The sequence below is a fragment of the Haematobia irritans genome, chromosome 4, assembly GCF_050003625.1.
Source record: "Haematobia irritans isolate KBUSLIRL chromosome 4, ASM5000362v1, whole genome shotgun sequence".
NCBI classification, from domain to species: domain Eukaryota; kingdom Metazoa; phylum Arthropoda; class Insecta; order Diptera; family Muscidae; genus Haematobia; species Haematobia irritans.
The window spans coordinates 161,770,170-161,792,470 of NC_134400.1; the positions used below are offsets into that span (position 1 = coordinate 161,770,170).

At 31.4% G+C, this 22,301-nt stretch overlaps 1 protein-coding gene and 1 long non-coding RNA gene across 2 annotated transcripts in view; one reads left to right on the top strand and one right to left on the bottom strand.

Annotated features, from left to right (window-relative positions):
* The first annotated feature begins 5,513 nt into the window (after positions 1-5,513).
* The window catches only part of Diap1 (Death-associated inhibitor of apoptosis 1), a 104,983-nt gene continuing 88,195 nt past the window's right edge, over positions 5,514-22,301 (top strand). Inside the window, exon 1 of the mRNA XM_075307871.1 lies at positions 5,514-5,771. The gene's annotated coding sequence lies outside the window, so the exon portion shown is untranslated. The remainder of the gene's footprint in view (positions 5,772-22,301) is intronic.
* On the bottom strand, positions 17,509-18,002 carry LOC142237149 (uncharacterized). The gene is made up of 2 exons (XR_012722368.1): positions 17,767-18,002; positions 17,509-17,704 (listed from the first exon to the last, which is right to left on the bottom strand). It is a non-coding gene; the product is annotated as an uncharacterized LOC142237149 (long non-coding RNA).

Below are 22,301 nucleotides of genomic sequence, written 5' to 3' on the forward strand. Positions count from 1 at the left end.
AAAGAATATTAATAATTGTTGTTTTTTTTTTTGTCAAAACGTTTAACATTCCACGCAAATAATTGTGCGCCGCCGAATAGACAAACTTATATGGGCTTAGCCGTCAAGCGATCGCCACCGGAGACAAAAATTTAGTGTCAGCTGCCGCCGACAAAAATGCTAAGCTAATTCTTTAAAAAAAATGTTTGATTGAGTGTTTAATGTAAGCTTTTCCCCATTGCTTGTCTAATATTCTCAATTCGGTATAGGGTTGTATTTGTTATCATGGTTATTGGCTACATTATATAGATTGGTAGTGCCATCTTGCGCAATACATTGTAGTTTTACATTTATACAACTTGAATTATAGATGTCGCTGCAAAATATATCATGATGAGATAATAGATGTCGTAACACTCGGAATTTGTTGGAAAATTGTGACGTTCAATACATTTCGAAATATTTGCTCTTAATTATTAAAAGTTAGTAGCAATTATATTCAAAAATGTAATCGTTTCTGGTTCGGAAATCGAAAAAAGTACCAACCTTGATATATAATTTTCTAGGTTTATTTTAGAAATGTTTACTAATTGCAACATGATACAAATAAGATAATACAAATTGAAGAAATTTTATTACGAAAATTTCATATTTTAAAGGAATTCATTGGACTAAAAAATTTGTCCCTTTAAGCAAAATTTACTCCAAGCTTATGCAAAATTTAAGCAGTTTTATAAGAATTTATATTTTAGTTAAATGGCTCATTTCCGTTGCATAAAACCCTTTTCCCCATTTTTAGTTCATGACATTATAGTAAGCAAAAATTATTAAAATTCTCAGAATTGGAAAATTATGACTATAATCAACTAATTTTCTTAAACTACATTACAGTTTAGTCAGCTACAGAAATTTTCGTTAACATTTTTATGAGGTCAGGTGGTGAAATTTGTGATACCAAAGATTGTGAAATTATGAATGAATCTGCCTAATGTGTTCTAGTTCTAAAAATCGTTTATTTGTAAAAATATATGTACAAGTGAAGTTTTAAATTAAAATAAATTTCGTGTTTCAAAATTGTATGCAAAGTAAGATTTGTTTAGGTACTATCTTTTTGGCATAACTGATGAAGGTTTCGTGTTTTGATTCACAACAACATTTTCAAATTATTGAATTTTATTTTCAAAGTGAATGGAGCATTTGATGCGCAGTCGCAGTCAATATTTGCACGAAATTATTTACCTGCACTCTAGCCCAATTAACTCTTAAATTATGTTTTAGTTAAATGTTCTCTAATATGAGAAAGTTTCCTTCCCTTTAATATTTTGTATACGTTAGTTAAATTAAAACAAGTAAGGAAAGACTAAAGTCGGGCGGGGCCGACTATATTATACCCTGCACCACTTTGTAGATCTAAATTTTCGATACCATATCACGTCCGTCAAATGTGTTGGGGGCTATATATAAAGGTTTGTCCCATATACATACATTTAAATATCACTCGATCTGGACAGAATTTGATAGACTTCTACAAAATCTATAGACTTAAAATTTAAGTCGGCTAATGCACTAGGGTGGAACACAATTTTAGTAAAAAAATATGGGAAACATTTAAATCTGAAGCAATTTTAAGGAAACTTCGCAAAAGTTTATTTATGATTTATCGCTCGATATATATGTATTAGAAGTTTAGGAAAATTAAAGTCATTTTTACAACTTTTCGACTAAGCAGTGGCGATTTTACAAGGAAAATTTTGGTATTTTGACCATTTTTGTCGACATCAGAAAAACATATATATCGGAGCTATATCTAAATCTGAACCGATTTCAACCAAATTTGGCACGCATAGCTACAATGCTAAATCTACTCCCTGTTCAAAATTTCAACTAAATCTGAGTTAAAAATTGGCCTCTGTGGTCATATGAGTGTAAATCGGCCGAAAGCTATATATGGGAGCTATATCTAAATCTGAATCGATTTCAACCAAATTTGGCACGCATATCTACAATGCTAAATCTACCCCCTGTGCAAAATTTCAACCAAATTGGGCCAAAACTCTGGCTTTTAGGACCTTATTAGTCCATATCGGGCGAAAAATATATATGAGAGCTATATCTAAATCTGAACCGATTTCAATCAAATTTTGCACACTAGACTATACAACTAAGTGTTATGTTTGTACAAAATTTCAAGCAAATCGGTATAAAACTCTGGCTGCTGGGTCCATATTAGTCCATATCGGGCGAAAGATATATATGGGAGCTATATCTAAATCTGAACCGATTACTTCCAAAATCATTAGGGTTCTATTCTGACCCAAATTAGGAACATGTGCTAAATTTGAAGGCGATTGGACTTAAATTGCGACCTAGACTTTGATCACAAAAATGTGTTCACAGACAGACGGACGGACGGACAGACGGACATGGTTATATCGACTCAGGGACCCACCCTGAGCATTATTGCCAAAGACACCATGTGTCTATCACGTCTCCTTCTGGGTTTTACAAACATATGCACTAACTTATAATACCCTGTTCCACAGTGTGGCGCAGGGTATAAAAAGGGGAAATATACACAAATGAAGCATGATTAAAAATGTCTTTACATTTGTAAATTTTACCACAAATGCGCCGATCACCATAGAATGGTGATGGAGATATAATAAGTTTGTCATTCCGTTTGTAACACATCGAAATATCGATTTCCGACAATATAAAGTATACACCCTCAAAAAAAATCGCTTCTCTAACATATGTTCCAAACATATTTTGCAGGAAGCATATATATTATTGGATACTGCCGAAACATTAATATGTTTGTGTTATGTAAACATATTGTATGTTTCGAAGCATTTTGAGCCCAAAAATATTATATGCTTCGCTGAAAAAACAATGAACCCACCAGGAAGAAAACTTTCGGTTAATTTTAGAAAATTTTGAATATTTTTAGAAAATTTTAACTAAACAGTATTACCAACGTTGACATCACGCCGATGTCATAAAAATAAGTAAATATTTTTCGACAAATTCAAGAAAATTTATTAGACATAACTAAGTTTTTTCACTTGTTAAAGAAAATTTTGTAGTTTGAAGGAAAAACTTAGAGTTCAAAATTGCAAGAATGTCTTTAGTGACATACGAAGTTCATGATGGACGCTCTTATGGTAAAATTTACAAATTTAAAGAAATTCTGAACTATTTTGTGGAAGACACGAATTTAGTTCATCTTTGTGCTTCATTTGAGTATATATTTTTCCTCGGTTTTAGTTAATTTAACTTACGTGCACAAAAAAATTATTAGAGTAAAGGAAACTTTCTTCAAACATAATAATTCCATGAACTAAAATAAAGTTAAATTGGCTTTAGTGAAATAGAGAGTTCACTTTTTTTTGAGTGTTGGAAGAATTCTTCCCAAAGAAGATTGTGCTCATTCCCTCACATAATTTTCATTTCTACGAAATTTTTTAGTTCTTGGCACCTTTTTCTGTAATACAAATAATGTTGAAGGAATTATTCAATTTTTAAATTTTTAAAATTTTACCATTCTCCTGGACGGAGAATCGAACCGAGGACCATACAGTTTGTAAGCCATCACACTATCCACTGGGCTACGTAGCTGTTATGGCCATCAATAGACAATTATCGTTATAAGTTATATTTATGTAGCATAGTCTGCAGCGCCCACGAGCCGATGCAAACAAAACATTATTTAACAGAAACATACATTTGTTTGCCACGTGGAGCAATGGTTAGCATGTCCGCCTTTCATGCAAAGGGTCGTGGGTTCAATCCCTGCTCCGACCGTACACCATTTTTTTTTTTTAATTTACACATTTATATTTATACTATATTAAATTTTTATAATGAATGCTCTCAAGGCGAAAGCACTGGCTGTTTTATTTTTTTTTTTCAAATGACTATTCTTTACTCCGAATACTCATTCTAATATTCAAATTAAATAATATTTAGACTTAAGCATATCAAATTTTTGGACTTGTCATAAAACAGTTTTCCGAAACAACATACAAGCGGTTTCACACAAGTTGTTCTCTTTTGATTCTCTCGCTGTGTTATGTTGATATCTTTCGTCAACCCTCCTGGTTTCCATCACTATTTCTTTCTCTATACTATCTCTCTGTCGCTCTCTGAATAAAATATCACAACATATATATGTTTACTCGAAATTTGTAAATGTATATATGTTTACATTCACACATATTATTTTTATGAAACATTCATGCCCCAAACATAATATATTCTAACATACTAATATATGTGTCCCAAACATTTAGAGTTAGTTTAGGAACATTACATGTTTGCACTTAAATATATTGTGTTTAAAAATTGTGCCCGAAACACATTTTGTTTATATCGGAACATATGAAAAACATATTTTTCTAACAGTGTATATATTCTTGATCAGGGAGAAATTCTAAGACGATATAAGCATGTCCGTCTGTCTGTCGTAATTACGCTACAGCCTTCAATAATGGCGCTGTCGTCCTGAAATTTGGAACAGATTCGTGGTTTGTTTGCAGGAAGGTCAAGTTCGAAGATGGGCTATATCGGTCCAAGTTTTAAAATAGTCCCCATATAAACCGACCTCCCGATTTGAGGTCTTGGGCTTATAAAAACCGTAGTTTTGCCTGAAATTGGAAATCCAGTGGTATTTTAGGACCATCAAAAAGTGTGCCGAAAATAGTGCCTATCGGTCCATGTTTTGGTATATATACCGATATCACGATTTTGCTTCTTGGGCATCTAGAAACTGTACTTTATATCGGATTTGTCTGAAATTGAAAATCTAGAGGTATTTTAGGACCACAAATTGGTGTGTCGAAAATGGGGTGTATCGGTCCATGTTTTTCTGTGTGATAAATTCGCGCTATCCCATTTTGCAGAACATTTATTGAGAGTTCAGCCGACATTTTTGTTGTCATCACTAATCGATTTTTTTGAGTGTTTTATCGGTCTTATTTATATCACATTCTACGTCTCTGATTAGGCAGCATACATTTTGCTACGGTTGATGACCGGAAGAATTTTCTAATGACAATTCTATGGCAAAACATTGTGTACTCTCTCTCTCTCTCTCCCGAATATAGTATTCTCTTTCTCCATTTTTTTTTGCACCAAACCCCTGAGAAAATTTGACAGACACACACACAATCTATGTACATAAATAGATGTACATGAATGACATGCCTGTAACAATTACGTATAAAAATTTTTTGCATTATTCATTGAATAAACTGTTCACAGACAAAAGCGTACACACAATACAGCGGTGTGTGATTATTTTCCGCGCTGCCTCCGAAAACAGATTTTCAGAAGGGCGCCAAAATAGTGCATGTGGGACGGTCAGAGAAACAAATGTTGTAACCAAAGCATGTGATGATGGTGCTCAGCAGATTAGAAAAGCCAACAGAATTTGCAGTTCCACAAAATATTGCAAAATGAAACCTCAAACTAAATTGTTGGTAATAACGCTAGATAGCGGTAATGCGGTATGTCATTAACGTGTGTAAAAATTGAAAATAATAGTTACGAATTATAATAACATAACAAAACAAAACAAAAATATACATAACGAAACAGATAAATGTGTTACAAGTGAAGAATAATAAAGAAATAAGTGAAATTAAACATGTTCCCAAAATAAAAAGTGGCAAAGCATACGAAACAAACTATATATATGTAGATGGAAAATTAAGACACATGAAATATTACAAAGGAATGCAATTGTAGCCTTTTCTATGAGAAAAACCGTTGTTGTCCCCAACATGGATATGGTAAGTGACAACTGTTATTCTCTTTTGTTCGTAACTCTCAATCAGTGATGGAAAAGTCGATATTTTTGTACTTTTTGTATTACAACAGTACGGTAGTTAGTACTACATAAATCCTGCACCATAGGATGGTGCTTTTTCATTTTCCAACAAGCAACAAAATTATTCTTTACGAAATTGTCAGAATTGTGTTGCATATATACATTCCTTGGAGCAAACCATTCTTTAGAATCTACCATAATGTGCAATTTAATTTCTAAGGATTGCGATTAATCACAAAAGGATTGTGATTCATAGCGGATTGAATTGTTTTTAATTGGGAAATGGATGAATGAATGGACCTATTTGTTTGTTTGAGCATAAAGGAATTCGTTCTGAAAATCTCATCCCTTCATAAAAAGAATCGGTTAGTGAAGCAGAATGAGAAGTAGTTTTACGACATTTAACTGCATTCCCATTTCATGATCGTATTTTCCAAACTATTAAATCATCAGATTTTGCACATCATAATTTTTTGTAGATTTCTTTTTAATATGTATTTCATGTTTTTATCTTCACCGATTTTGATTTAATCGTTGTTGATTCGTGAAAGTCCCTCCAGAAGTAAAAGTATTTTTTAAGAGCTAAAGGAAAATTTTTCAAAAAAAAAAAAAAAAAATAAGACATGTAAAGTTCACGAAAATGCATGAAATCTTATTTTAAACCCCTGTTCTGGTTTACGAATTCGCAAAACGTAAAATTGTCCTTAATCGCTAGTTTCCAAACCACAATGATATACAATACGAAATTTTTACATACTGTTCTTATGGATAAGGAAATTAAAAGGTTGGCAATATTGTGAAATGATTCAGAATTTATTGACAGTTAAAAATTTTGCGTTTAGCGAATTCGTTAACCAGATAATGGGGGTATATATTTATTCTCAGCAAAAAAAGAGCTTCCAATAAAGTAGTTCGGATCCCCAATTTGTGATCCGGAAGTAGTGCAAACTTGGATCATTTTACATGGGCTTGTCATAGGACGGAAGTACTCCATTTTTGGATCCTTTGCATTGCTTTAGAAGTAGTGCCTTGGAAGTTCATTTGGATGAAGAAATTTAAAAGACTAAAGAACAAGTTTTTTCCAATTTCACTTTTTATTTTTATCAGTATTTTCAATTTTTACAAATTGAAAAACTTCTTTGCTTCCACCGGAGGTTAAACCTGGGCCTGTTGGCACCATAACAGAACGCCTTAGCACACTCAGCCACACGCAAAAAAATAATTCTTTCCTCCCAAACGAAATTTTAGACAAACAAAGTTCGTTTCTCATTTGCTTTTCGTTGAAACGAAGTGTATTTGGAAGAAAAGTATATTCTTTTTGTGATAAACGTTTATTCTTTTCCAGGATGTAATAACAATTTCATAAAGACTAACTCAAAAAAATTTTTTTCTGGCTAATTGCATTTTCCCTCACATCTTTCTCACTTCCACGAAGTTTTTTATTTCTTAGCACCTTTTTCTGTAATACAAGCAATGTAGAAGAAATTATACGATTTTATAAATTTTAAATTTTTTTACCTTTCGCCTGGACGGAGAATCGAACCGCGGACCATGCAATTTGTAAGCCAACACACTATCCACTGAGCTATGTAGCCGTTATAGTCATCAATAGACAACTACCCATATAAGTTATATTTATATAGCATAGCTTGCGGCGCCCACGAGCCGTTTAAACAAAGTTTATTTAACAGAAAAATACATTTAGTTGGGCACCGTGGTGCAGTGGTTGCTACCGACTTGCATGCCAAGGGTCGTGGGTTCGATCCCTGCTTCGACCAAAGTTTTTTTTTTTTTTTTTTTTTTTTTTTACATATATTCCAGAGATGGTCGAAAGATTCCGAAAAAATGTTCAACATTACATTCTACTATATTAAATTTTACTATGAACTTTAAAATGTGTCTTATTAAAGACCTAAAGTCAGAAAAGAACAGTGTTTGAGATAAACGAAATGGACTGTGTTTTTGGTTCAAAAATAACTTTTTTTATTGAAAAAATAAAAATTTTGTACCAAATGAATTTTTTTGGTGATAAAAGTGTATACTTTTCGAAGCAATTCAAAAAACTCTAACAAAAGAAAAACGTTTTCGGTACACGTTTTCCAAACGTTTTTTTTTCTTTGCGTGCACAAACGCCATTGAACACTATCCATCAAAACGTCTATTCAAATTCCATTTTTTTTGCTGGGTTATGGCCATAGGTACCCAGCAAAAGAATTTGGAAGTTCTTCCAAAGGCACAACTTTAAAAGCACTTCCAGAAGATGCACTCCCAATGATGTTCTTTATTTTAATTACCTAGGAATTTCTTTTAATTAAATTTTTTATAACTTGGTTTTTTCATACTTTTAATGGGTAATTTTAACTTCTTTGTTTCAAATACGTTAAAAACGGAGTAAGAATTCATAAAATGCTACAAATCATTTAAATTTTGTCGAAAAAATGCTAAATGTAATCTAAAAAAATTGTAAATTTTTGAAAATATTTGAGGTCAAACGTTTCCGAGATGCTTTAGAATCCATTAAAAATTATAAAAAATTATAAAAATTATTTATTTGACAAAATATCACAGAATTTTTTAATTTACATCCAAAACATTGAATTCGGATCACACCTAAAGAAGTGATGCAAATTCAGTGCAACGGCTGTTAAAATGGAGAACTTCCGACCTATGACAAGCCCATGCTAAATTCATCCCTTCTGCGTCAATTTTGCACCACTTCCGGATCCAAAAAGAACATTTTCATTACTTTTTTGGCTGGGTATTGGCGTAACTAGGGGGTGTGATGGGAAACATTTTATTTCAAAACTCGCAAAAGGATTTTTTATAGGACTCAAGTCGAAATAAGAAATAAATAGACAAAACTTTATAATTTTATTCTGCTTTTACGGATTCATTTTTGAGTTTAGCGGTTAAGCTCGAACTTAGTATCCACACGGACGAAAAAGACTGTTTTTCATATGTTTGGGTGTAAAAATTATATGTTTGGAACTCAAATTTTTTAACACAATATTTTTAAGTACAAGCATATAATGTTCATAAACTATCATAACATGTTTGGAACATATATGTTAATATGTTAGAACATATTATGTTTGGGTCATAAAATGTTTGTAAATTTAATATGCTTGGATGCGAACATATATTAATTTAGAAGTAGCCTTTTAATATATATGTGTTTAGAAAGAGAGACATATAGAGTATGCTGCAAGTAAAATAATGGAAGTAACCAATTGGCGCCTTAAAAATATATATACACAAAGAAAATTTCATTAAAATTTTTTTCTACCAGTGTGTGTCTGAGGTGAAACATAATATGTTTTAACAATACAAACAATATTTTGTTTGGACCAATCCTGAAAATATATATGCTTGAAGCAAAACGTGTTTGGGGCATATGTTACAGAAGCGATTTTTTTTTGAGGGAGCATCATTAAGGAAAACTACTACACTAAACGATGAGTTTTCTTTTCTGAGGAAAAAACTTTCAGACTTTAAAAACAAATACAACAGTTTAGAGATAATTGTTGAATCACTTATCATAAATTCGGACATATTTTCTCTAAAAGGAAATACTCATAAGAAAGGAGATTTTTTTTCCAATTCCTAAAATTGATTTTGCCTTTATCCTTTTCTTAAGTACACTGCAAAAATATCCTTACAGTTAAATGCTTCGAGTTAAACATTTGGCATCTTTACATGAAAACAAAATTTGTTGGACTAAGGGCAAATTGGCTTTAATAAGCGCTATTTGGCCTACAATATCCCAGCAAAAAATTTGGAAGTTGTTCTAAAGGCACAGCTTTAAAAGCTCTTCCAAAAAAGTTCTCCCAAAGATGTTATTTATATTAACTACACAGGAAGTTGTTTTAATTCAATTTTTTATAACTATTTTTTTTCATATTTTTAATGGTTAATCTTAACTTTTTTTGTGTCAAATAGAAGAAAAACAGAGGAAGAATTAATAAAATGGTAAAAATCGTATAAATTAAGGCGAAAAAAATGCTAAATGTATTCTAGAAAATTGAGAATTTTTCGAAAATATTTAAGATCAAACGTTTCAGATAAGCGTTAGAATGCATAAAAATTATAAAAATAACTTATTTGGCAAAATATCACAAAATCTTTTCATTTAAATCCGAAATACTGAATTCGGATTACACCTTAAAAAATGATGCAAATTCAGTGCAACGGCTGTTGAAATGGTGAACATCCGTCCTATGACAAGCCCATGTTAAATTCATCACTTCTGCGGCAATTTTACACCACTTCCGGATCCACAAAGAACATTTCACTACTTTTTTGGCGACGCTTGTTTTGCTGAGATCTTTCTTCGAAGTGTGAGCAAAAATACAAAAAAGGACCCGAAAAAATAACAGCTATAGTTTTAGTATGAATGTCCATTTACTAGAGATATACCGCAGAAAAGTGATCTCAAAATTTTGTATTTTTCGTTTATTGTTAAAGACGTTTAAAAACTGCATTTTAGTGCTCAACAATATTAATAGCTTATTTAAATTAAAGCCTCTACTTTAAAATGACTTCGAGAAATAAATTGAAACTAGTAGAGAAATAGAGTTTTATGTCGTTTTCGAATGTCCTCTCAAGTGGACATCGGTATTCAAAGGGTTAATTATTGTGAAAAATTCTTCAAAAATAATAGAATTGTCTTTATCTTTATTTATTTGTTGACTTTTTTTTTTTTGACCACAAAGCTAAAAAGCGTTCAGAAAAATAAGTTGTCGATAACACGTTTTAAAAAACTCTGATGGCACATGAAGAAAAAATAAAAAAAAACTTATCAATTCAAATTTGTCTCCTAATAGCATGTATTAAAAATTAAAATTTAAATGTGTTATAATTGTATCCTTGCTTCAATTCTCCACTTCTTTGACTCAGAATATTACCAAAGTATTAGTGAAAAGATAACATTTTTAGAACCACACACAAAAAAAATCTAATTCAATCACGAAATTAATTAATAACAGAAATGATAGTATCAATAACAAAAAAATTAATTGAAGGTCAATTCAAAAATTTATTGATGGTATTAATTTTTGTGATTGATTTTTGTTTCAATTAAAAAAATTGTTGAATCAATAAAATTTTTAATGTAATATTTTTATACCTTCCACCATAGGATGGGGGGTATATTAACTTTGTCATTCCGTTTGTAACACATCGAAATATTGCTCTAAGACCACATAAAGTATATATTCTGGGTCGTGGTGAAATTCTGAGTCGATCTAAGCATGTCCGTCCGTCTGTTGAAATCAAGCTAACTTCCGAACGAAACAAGCTATCGACTTGAAACTTGGCACAAGTAGTTGTTATTGATGTAGGTCGGATGGTATTGCAAATGGACCATATCGGTCCACTTTCACGTATAGCCCCCATATAAAGGGACCCTCAGATTTGGCTTGTGGAGCCTCGAAGAGAAGCAAATTTCATTCGATCCGGCTGAAATTTGGAACATGGTGTTGGTATATGGTCTCTAACAACCATGCAAAAATTGGTCCACATCGGTCCATAATTATATGTAGCCCCCATATAAACCGATCCCCAGATTTGGCTTGCGGAGCCTCTAAGAGAAGCATATTTCATCCGATCCGGTTGAAATTTGGAACATGGTGTTAGTATATTGTCTCTAACAACCGTGCCAGAATTGGACCATATCGGTGCATAATTATATATAGCCCCCATATAAACCATCCTCCGGATTTGACCTCAGGAGCTTCTTGGAGGAGCAAAATTCATCCGATCCGGTTCAATTCGATTGTGGATGGCAGTGTATACAAGAAGTTTCTAAGCAATGGTGGAGTTCGGCCTGACCGAACTTACGGCCGTATATACTTGTTTAAAACTCAATTAAAATTTAAATTGGAAAAATTTTCGTGAAATTTTTTTCTGTTCACTAGTTTTCTTTAGTGTATAATTTTATTAATCACTGCTTTCATTTGAAATTTTTGAGTCCAAAGCACTGGCTGGGGGGCTTAGACTTAGAATTATATTAAAAACTTCACCCATAGGAAATTCAAACTTGTGTAATACACCACCTGTAATAACTTTATCATTCCCAAAGTTCGGACAGTCGATAATTCTGCCATATTTTCTTTGTTGTACTATAGAAATTCCCTTGGAATATGTTTTGTAAGACTCCAAGCTCTTTCTTGTTGGTCATTGGTGGTCCATATAAGGATTTGATTTACTCTAACGGTGAAAAATTCCACGAGTTTAAAATTTGTTGATATTTCTCCATTAATAGACATACTCTCACACAATATCCTTACTCCTAGCCATTATTGGCTACACTCTAATAAAATTTCCACACTGTGTTATAAACCAAAATATTAAATTTCATTATGTAAATATTGATATGTAGAGGAATGGAATATATCTCAAAAAATCCTTAAATTTTTTTCCCATGCATAAAATTGGTTTTGAAGAAATATTTTTTTTCGTATAAATTAAAACGAATTCCAAGTTTTTATTTGCATTGAAATTTTCTACATTTCTCATTGTTTCGAGGGATGATAAGGGTGGGAAAACTGATCCCAAGTATATGAATCAATTCAATTTAGTGATGTTGTGAAATTCTATTTTTCATTTCGTAAATGAAATTGTTTCTGCTGCTTTTCATCTGCCGGTTTGCATTCAATTTTCCGCATATGTGTTCTGTTTTAGCATCAGTTTCCAGTGTAAATATGAGATCATCGCAAGTCAAGCAGAGACTGAGGTTGCCGTCATTATTTCCATCCTATACGCCCCCATCCAAAATTTTCAATTATTTTTTTTAAAATAGTTTTTGCTAGTACTTTTTCTATATTAATAGATGGTCAATGTTCAATTATTGTAAATGCCATAGGTTGGAATGAATCTATAACAGGATAGAATTGGAATTCCACAGTGAAACCTCTCAAACTTGGACATTGTTAAAACCGAACACATTAAAATTAACCTCTAATAAGTGGACGCCCCTGAACTGAGAACAAAATTTAGGCGACCCCGGGTGTCCATTTTTTAGAAGTTGCACCTCATTTTTATACACTACAATATAGGATATATACTTTCTTTATAATTTCGTTTGTAACGCAAAGAAATATTGGTCGTAAGCCCCATAAAGTATACAGTGAGCGTTATATATTCTGAGTTCATCTAGCGATGTCCGTCGGGCTGTCCCGCCCGGACCTCTCTTTGGTAGAGTTTCCATATTAACCGACACCCATATTCCGGAACCTCTTCGAGAAACAAATTACAATTACATCCGATCCGTTTGACATTTTGCACGTGATGTTAGTATATGTTATGCTTTCTAACAATTGTACAATAATTATATTCGTGGTTTGCTTTTTACATTTTGGGATTAGAGAACAAAAACAAATATTAATAATCGAAAATCGCTTTAATTAGCTTCATCGCTCCGATTTGCTTCAAATATTGCACAAGCAGTATATTTGTTATTATTAAGTGTACCAAATTTGGTCGAGATCGGTTCAGATTTAGGTATTACCCCCCCCATATAAACGTACATTTGCGCGGTGGCGCATTCTGCTAAGCACCGGTTCTTCTTCTTCTTATGTAATTGAAAAAACAAAATTACGAAAAATGAATTTTTGTGCGATTTGGAACAAATGTGAGTTGTTGACTTAATGCACATTGAAAATTTTAAAAAATAACCGCACGAAAATGTTCACGAAAAAACTATCAAACAAAAATAATCTTCTGTAGAAAATTTTGTCAAATTTTTATTTCTATAGAACATTTTGTCAAAATTTTATTTCTATAGAAAATTTTGTCAACATTTTATTTCTATAAAAAATTTTGTCAAAATTTTATTTCTATAGAAAATTTTGTCAAAATTTTATTTTTATAGATAATTTTGTAAAAAATTTATTTCTATAGAAAATTTTGTCAAAATTTTATTTCTATAGATAATTTTGTCAAAATTTTATTTCTATAGAAAATTTTGTCAACATTTTATTACTATAGATAATTTTGTCAAAATTTTATTTCTATAGAAAATTTTGTCAACATTTTATTTCTATAGAAAAATTTGTCAAAATTTTATTTCTATAGAAAATTTTGTCAAAATTTTATTTCTATAAAAAAATTTGTCAAAATTTTATTTCTATAGAACATTTTGTCAAAATTTTATTTCTATAGAACATTTTGTCAAAATTTTATTTCTATAGAAAATTTTGTCAAAATTTTATTTATATAGAAAATTTTGTCAAAATTTTATTTCTATAGAAAATTTTGTCAAAATTTTATTTCTATAGAAAATTTTGTCAAAATTTTATTTCTATAAAAAATTTGTGTCAAAATTTTATTTTTATAGATAATTTTGTCAAAAATTTATTTCTATAAAAAATTTGTGTCTAAATTTATTTTATTTTTATAATTTTGTCAAAATTTTATTTCTATAGATAATTTTGTCAAAATTTTATTTTTATAGAAAATTTTGTCAACATTTTATTTCTATAGAAAATTTTGTCAAAATTTTATTTCTATAGAAAATTTTGTCAAAATTTTATTTCTATAGAAAATTTTGTCAAAATTTTATTTCTATAGAAAATTTTGTCAAAATTTTATTTTTATAGAAATTTTGTCAAAATTTTATTTCTATAGAAATTTCGTCAATATTTTATTTCTATAGGTAAGGTTAGGTGGCAGCCCGATGTATCAGGCTCACTTAGACTATTCAGTCCATTGTGATACCACATTGGTGAACTTTGGTGAACTGCCCGATTCCATGTTAAGCTCAATGACAAGGGACCTCCTTTTTATACCCGAGTCCGAACGGCGTTCCACATTGCAGTGAAACCACTTAGAGAAGCTTTGAAACACTCAGAAATGTCAGCAGCATTACTAAGGTGGGATAATCCACCGCTGAAAAACGTTTTGGTGTTCGGTCGAAGCAGGAATCGAACCCACGACCTTGTGTATGCAAGTCAGGCATGCTAACCATTGCACTATGGTGGCTCCTTTTTATTTCTATAGAAAATGTTGTCAAAATTTTATTTCTATAGAACATTTTGTCAAAATTTTATTTCTATAGAAAATTTTGTCAAGATTTTATTTCTATAAAAAATTTGTGTCTAAATTTTATTTTTATAGATAATTTTGTCAAAATTTTATTTCTATAGAACATATTGTCAAAATTTTATTTCTATAGAAAATTTTGTCAAAATTTTTTCTATAGAACATTTTGTCAAAATTTTATTTCTATAGAAAATTTTGTCAAAATTTTATTTATATAGAAAATTTTGTCAAAATTTTATTTCTATAGATAATTTTGTCAAAATTTTATTTCTATAGAAAATTTTGTCAAAATTTTATTTCTATAGAAAATTTTGTCAATATTTTATTTCTATAGAATATTCTGTCAAAATTTTATTTCTATAGAAAATTTTGTCAAAATTTTATTTCTATAGAAAATTTTGTCAATATTTTATTTCTATAGAATATTTTGTCAAAATTTTATTTCTATAGAAAATTTTGTCAAAATTTTATTTCTATAGAAAATTTTGTCAAAATTTTATTTCTATGGAAAATTTTGTCAAAATTTTATTTCTATAGAAATTTTGTCAAAATTTTATTTCTATAGAAATTTTGTCAAAATTTTATTTCTATAGAAAATTTTGTCAAAATTTTATTTCTATAGAAATTTTGTCAAAATTTTATTTCTATAGAAAATTTTTGGAAAGGAATACTTGGCAAAATCTACCAAAGCATCAATAATTCTACCAATCTACCAAGCAGTAAAAGATCTACCATTTTTGGTAGAATTCTACCAACTGTGGCAACCGTGCTTCCGGAGCCTCTTGGAACAGCATTTCGAATTTGGTACGTGATGTTAGTATATGCACAACTATGCAATACTTTGTCCATATCGTCCCATAGTTATATATAGTCCCCTCATAAATACGGATCCCGAAATTTTACTTCTTGAGCCACATGGAGGAACGAATTTCATTCGATCCGATTGAAATTAGACCTCCTAATTACCATGCGAAAATTTATTTATATTGGTTCATAATTATTTATAGACCCAAGAACTTAAGAGCTCATAATTGGCGCTTTCAATTAATTAAAACAAATTATTTTTTTTATAAATTGTAATGTTTAAGTGTCATCGGTGACAGTATAATATATTGATATATATATATATATATATATATATATATATATATATATATATATAGTTTTTCCAAATATCTATGATCCATCCTATTATAAAAATTGTACATTTTGTTTGAAAAAGTGAAACAAATACAAAAATATAAAACGCAGATACCTACTCATTAATTACGCTGCTTTTTAAATGTCGCAACAGTTTTGTAATCGTGTTAACGTGTATTTAGGCAACCTCCCTTAATTGGAAACACGATTCACAGATGGTAGTTCATCAAAATGAATGTTTGTATGGACAAATGACATTGTAATATATGTAAGTGAGGCTATGCAACATGATCACTGTACTATGATCGTTGTAATGAGAAATTACATTGAAGAGCCTAATCGAAATTTAAGCAACATACGAGTACATTATTGAATAAAATTGGATATTTTAAGAATGCTTTTTGCGAAGAGAAACAACAAAAAATTATTAGTTTTAATAAATTTTCTTCGATTTTATAAAAATTATAAACTTATTTGTGCCATGTTGCTATGGTAAAATTTGTTGGTTAAAATTTTTTAAAATAAACCTACATAGTCTTTCAAAAATGTATAAGAATAAATTAAATAAAATTTATTAATTTATAAAATTTATAAAAATAAGTAGTAATTTGTTAATTTTTTTCGTATTTTTACAATTTCTTCATTCTAATGAGGCACACTGAAAGAAGAAGAAAAAACGAAGTTGAGACAAACCAAATTTTCTATTGATATTAACCAATTTTCTTTATAAGAAAATAAATTACCATACACCGAAAGAATTTTCTTCGTAAAAAGAACGAAAAATTTCGTTGGAAGTAATTTGTCATTGATTTACAACCAAAGAACCTTTTTAATTAAAAGTACGAAATATTTCTTTCTTTTTACGAAGAAAAGTTCTTGCAAATTTTTCGTAGTTTGTAAGAAAAAACTACGTACTTTTTATAAAAAAATGTCATACTTTTTATGAAACGATTACGTTCTTTTTATGAAATTGTTTCGTACTATTTAGGAAAAATTTGCATGCTATTTATGAAATTGTTATGTACCTATAATGAAACAATTTCGTATTTTTTATGAAAAACTTTCGTACTTTTTGTGAAAAATGTTCGAATTTTTAGAAAAAAAAAACAAGTATATACGGCCGTAAGTTCGGCCAGGCTGAAGCTTATGTACACCCAGAAAAAAGTGACCCCTTCTTTAAGTTAAAATGAACTCATTGTGAAGAAAGTTGAACTTCGTATAGCGCCAAAGACATTTTTATTTGTTTGAACGATGTGATTTTCGTAGAAATTAGGTATAATGCATTCCATATATTAGTTAACATTTTCCTATATTTATGTACCACTATACTACAGAATGAAAAAACTTAACTGATTTGAATTCATATATGGAATGATTTTATTGAAATTTTTTCATTCATTTGGACAAATCTTACACATTTGTGGTAAAACTTTTACTTCATAATTAGAACTGCTTACCTTCGTTTTTAAATACAATTTTATTTATTTATATGAGCAATTTTATCTTCAATAAAAGACATGTTTTATTAATATATTGAATATATTTATTAAGAATCAACAGCATCGAATCTCCTTGAAATATTAGTTTATTATTCCGCTGTTTCCAATTTCCATGTGATATTATCAACTGTAAAACGCACTTTTTCTTCTTCTTGTACTTTTCACTTTTAATAAGTTGCTGCCTAACGATTTTGTCCTCCTTTTACAATTTCAATACCTACAAATATAAAAAATCATAAACCATTTTTGTTACAAAAGGTTAGCGTCACTGAATATTACCTGATAATTGAAGATTCCAAAATGAAGACAAATGAAAGGGTTGTTATTCTGCTGGTGTTTTCTTTCTTTATATACCATCACGAACATTGATAGATTTATTTTCAAAAAACGAAAATTTTTCTCACTAATTTAAAATAATAAATATTTTATATATTTTATTTGTTATTTATTATATTATTTTACAATATTATTTTTTAACAATCTTTCCGTATACCACAACAACGCGATTCCAACTAAAAAAACAACCCACGCGCAAACATATCGATTACACCCACTCGCAAACACATCGATTGCGATGACAGGTATCGATTACAGGTAGACAATAGAAATATAGGAAAATTTCCTATATTCTAACAAGTGTGTTTCCTTAAGTTTTGATTGGATTGCATACTTCTTAGTACGAATGAACTAAAATATTTTTCTATGCCAAGTGTTTTTCGTATGTATGAAAAACTTTCTATTATAAAGGAAGTCGCAATTATCATTTTATAAGAAATTTTACTAATTTTGAGGAAACTTGGTTTTAGTTCGGGTTTTGTTTATTTTTACGAATGCTTTGTTATCGGTGAATAAAATTTTCTTGTTCAGTAGTAAATTCTTATACCCAGCGAAGAAAATAGTATGAGTAAAATTCCATGCCTTATTCTAGTTAATGAACTATTCCTAACTGCTGACAGTATAGGATTTTTTTACTGAAACGAGCAAATTTTATTATTTCTCACAAAAATTTACCTTAATGGAAATAAAATGGATAAACTATATTGATGAAAAATTTTTCCTTTAGTTTCGAAGGCACTTTTTTCTGGGTGTACTCTCCACCATGGATTGCGTAGAAACTTCTTCTAAACACTACCATCCACAATCGAATTACTTGGGTTGCGGTAACGCTTGCCGATGGCAAGGTATCTTAAAACCTCCTAACACCGTCTTCAAAATTGTAAGTAAGTCCATACGTGGTATATATTATAAAGGGTGATACGGTCAAAATTTGGTCAATATAAACTTGACGTATTTCTTTCAATTTTGCATTTAAAAAACCTGAACACCCCTCATTTTGAAGGTGTGTGTGTGTAGAATGTTGCTCCTATTTTGATTTTGGAATTCACTCTTCAGTTGTCAAAATGCCGTCCAAGCAAGAAGAGCAGCGTATCAAAATTTTGCTCGCGCATCGCGAAAATCCGAGCTACTCGCACGCAAAGCTGGCAAAATCGCTAAAAGTTGCCAAATCAACCGTTACAAATGTAATTAAAGTGTTTGGGGAACGTTTGTCGACAGCCAGGAAGTCTGGATCGGGGGGAAATCGAAAACCGGAAGCCGCTGAGACGACAAAGAGAGTTGCCGGTAGTTTTAAGCGAAACCCTAACCTCTCTCTCTCCGAGATGCCGCAAATAAGCTGGGTGTATCTTTTACAACCGTGCATCGAGCCAAAAAACGAGCCGGACTATCGACTTACAAGAAGGTAGTGACTCCAAATCGCGATGATAAACAAAATACGACGGCCAAAGCGCAATCCCGGAGGCTGTACACGACGATGCTGACGAAGTTTGACTGCGTGGTAATGGACGACGAAACCTACGTCAAAGCCGACTACAAGCAGCTTCCGGGACAGGAGTTTTAAACGGCAAAAGGAAGGGGAAAGGTAGCAGATATTTTCAAGCACATACAACTGTCAAAGTTAGCAAAGAAATATCTGGTTTGGCAAGCCATCTGTACCTGTGGCTTGAAAAGCAGCATTTTCATAGCTTCCGGGACTGTCAACCAAGAAATTTACGTGAAAGAGTGTTTGAATAAACGTCTGCTGCCTTTCCTGAAGAAACACGGTTGTTCCGTACTGTTTTGGCCGGATTTGGCATATTGCCATTACGGTAAAAGGCCATGGAGTGGTACGCCGCCAACAACGTGCAGGTGGTTCCCAAGGACAAGAACCCTCCCAACACGCCAGAGCTCCGCCCAATTGAGAAATACTGGGCCATTGTCAAGCGGAACCTAAAGAAGACCAATAAAACTGCTAAGGACGAGCAGCAGTCAAGGCAAACTGTCTTTCTGCGGCGAAGAAGGTGGACAAGGTGGCTGTACAAAATCTGACGGAAGGTGTCAAGCGTGAGGCCCGGCAATTCGGATTTGGAAAACCGAAAGCCTAACTGAATATTTTTCCTGAATTTTATACTAATTGAACTTGAAAAAGGAATTTAATTTTATTTTTTAAATAAACGATTTCACCGATTTACACGCGTTTTCCCTTGACCAAATTTTGACCGTATCACCCTTTATTAAAAAAGACCAATTTTTGAATGGATGTTAGAGACCATTTACTAACACCACGTTCCACATTTGAACCGGATCAGATGAATTTTGCTCCTCCAAGAGGCTCCGGAGGTCAAATCTGGAGAACGGTTTATATGGGGGTTATATATAATTATGGACCGATATGGACCAATTTTTGAATGGTTGTCAGAGCCCATTTTCCAACATTATGCACCAAATTTCAGCTGGATCGGATGAAATTTGCTTCTCTTTGAGGCTCCGCAAGCCAAATCTGGCGATCGGTTTATATGGGGGCTATATATAATTATGGACCGATGTGGACCAATTTTTGCATGGTTGTTAGAGACCATATACCAACACCATGTACCAAATTTCAGCAGGATCGGATGAAATTTGCTTCTCTCTGAGGCTCCGCAAACCAAATCTGGCGATCGGTTTATATGGGGGCTATATAATTATGGACGGATGTGGACCAATTTTTGCATGGTTGTGAGAGACCATATACCAACACCATGTACCAAATTTTAGCCGGATCGGACGAAATATGCTTCTCTTAGAGGCTCCGCAAGCCAAATATGAGGGTCCGTTTATATGGGGGCTATACGTAAAAGTGGACCGATATGGCCCATTTGCAATACCATTTGACCTACATCAATAACAACTACTTGTGCCAAGTTTCAAGTCGATAGCTTGTTTCATTCGGAAGTTAGCGTGATTTCAACAGACGGACGGACGGACATGCTTAGATCGACTTAGAATTTCTCTACGACCCAGAATATATATACTTTATGGGGTCTTAGAGCAATATTTCGATGTGTTACAAACGGAATGACAAAGTTAATATACCCCCCATCCTATGGTGGAGGGTATAAAAATGTATAGTCCAAAGTGCATTTGGTTGTAGTAACAAGTTTGAAAAATGTCATCATTTCCTTTACATTTTAACCCTCTAATGCCCAAACCCGCCTTTAGGCGGGCTTCGTTATGTTATATAAGGAAGCCTTTAGTAAAACACACCTTAAGCCAACAAAACTGGGTAAAATAAAAAGAAAATGTAGTTAAAACTGTTCAAGAGGCTTTGCAGCATATACTGAATTTTACCGTATACATTTTTCTTGTGTCAGCTGGCAAAAAAATTGGGGCATTAGAGGGTTAAGTTTTTGAATAACTTTTAGTTTGGTTGCTTCACTTTTATTCATAGCATGATGTCACCCAAATGAGAAGTAGCAAAGACATGCATTAAAAATTTGAATAATGGAATACACTCAAGCACATTATCAAAGACAATTTTATGTCTCGAACGGAAATTTTACAACTTCAATGAAACTTTTTCGTTATATCAAAGAAAATGTTTCGTACTTTTCATGAAGAAAGTTTAACGCTTCTGCGTTTCGTAAAATAGTCATAAATCCGCAAAAACTTCTTCACAGACGTCATGAAATTTGAAGAAAGTTTCGTTAAAAGTAAGAACTTTTTACGAAGAAAAGTTAATGTAGAATATTTCGTAGACGTGTCGTAAAATGTTCTTCGTAAAATTTTGCGAAAATGAATGAAAAATTCGTTGTTTTAATCAAGAATTAACGAAGAATAGTTAATGAAAAATTCTTCGTAAAATTAACGAAGAGAATTCTTTCGGCACGATTTTTTTTTTCAAACACAGACATTTTGTATGGAAGAACTGGTAGTATGCCCATGAAATTTTCATTGAAGATGATCCAAGCTTGCACTACTTCCGGATCAGAATTCAGCGAACTTTTTTGAAAATTCTTGTTTTGCTTGTTATAAACAAAAAATTGTTTTAAAATGAAAATATTTTTAATTTAGAAATGTAATTGAAATTTTAGTCCACCAAAGTATTCATTTGTTATAAAAATTGTTTCATTCACGCAAAGTTCGTTGGGAACAAACGTGATTTATTTGTCTTTAAAGAGACAACATTACCAATAAACTAAAAAAAAATCGTTTATCCAAAAATTTCATTTTTTTGTGTGTAGTCACCAAATGCATATAAATTTGAAAACGAATTTACATTAATGCTAGTTCATATTTTCTCTATACATGACGTGGACATTTTGCATATTGCTAGCACTCATTATTTGTCGGTTTGGACAGAGTTGACAGTCAATCTGTTTTGCTCTCGTGATTTTTGACAAATCTAATCTTAAATTGCATGATGTCGCCATAAAAATTAAAAGTGCTTTTAAATGTTCATTTTGAATCATTTGCATAATTGCCTATAGCTATGGAAATGCAATGGAAAAATGGAATGG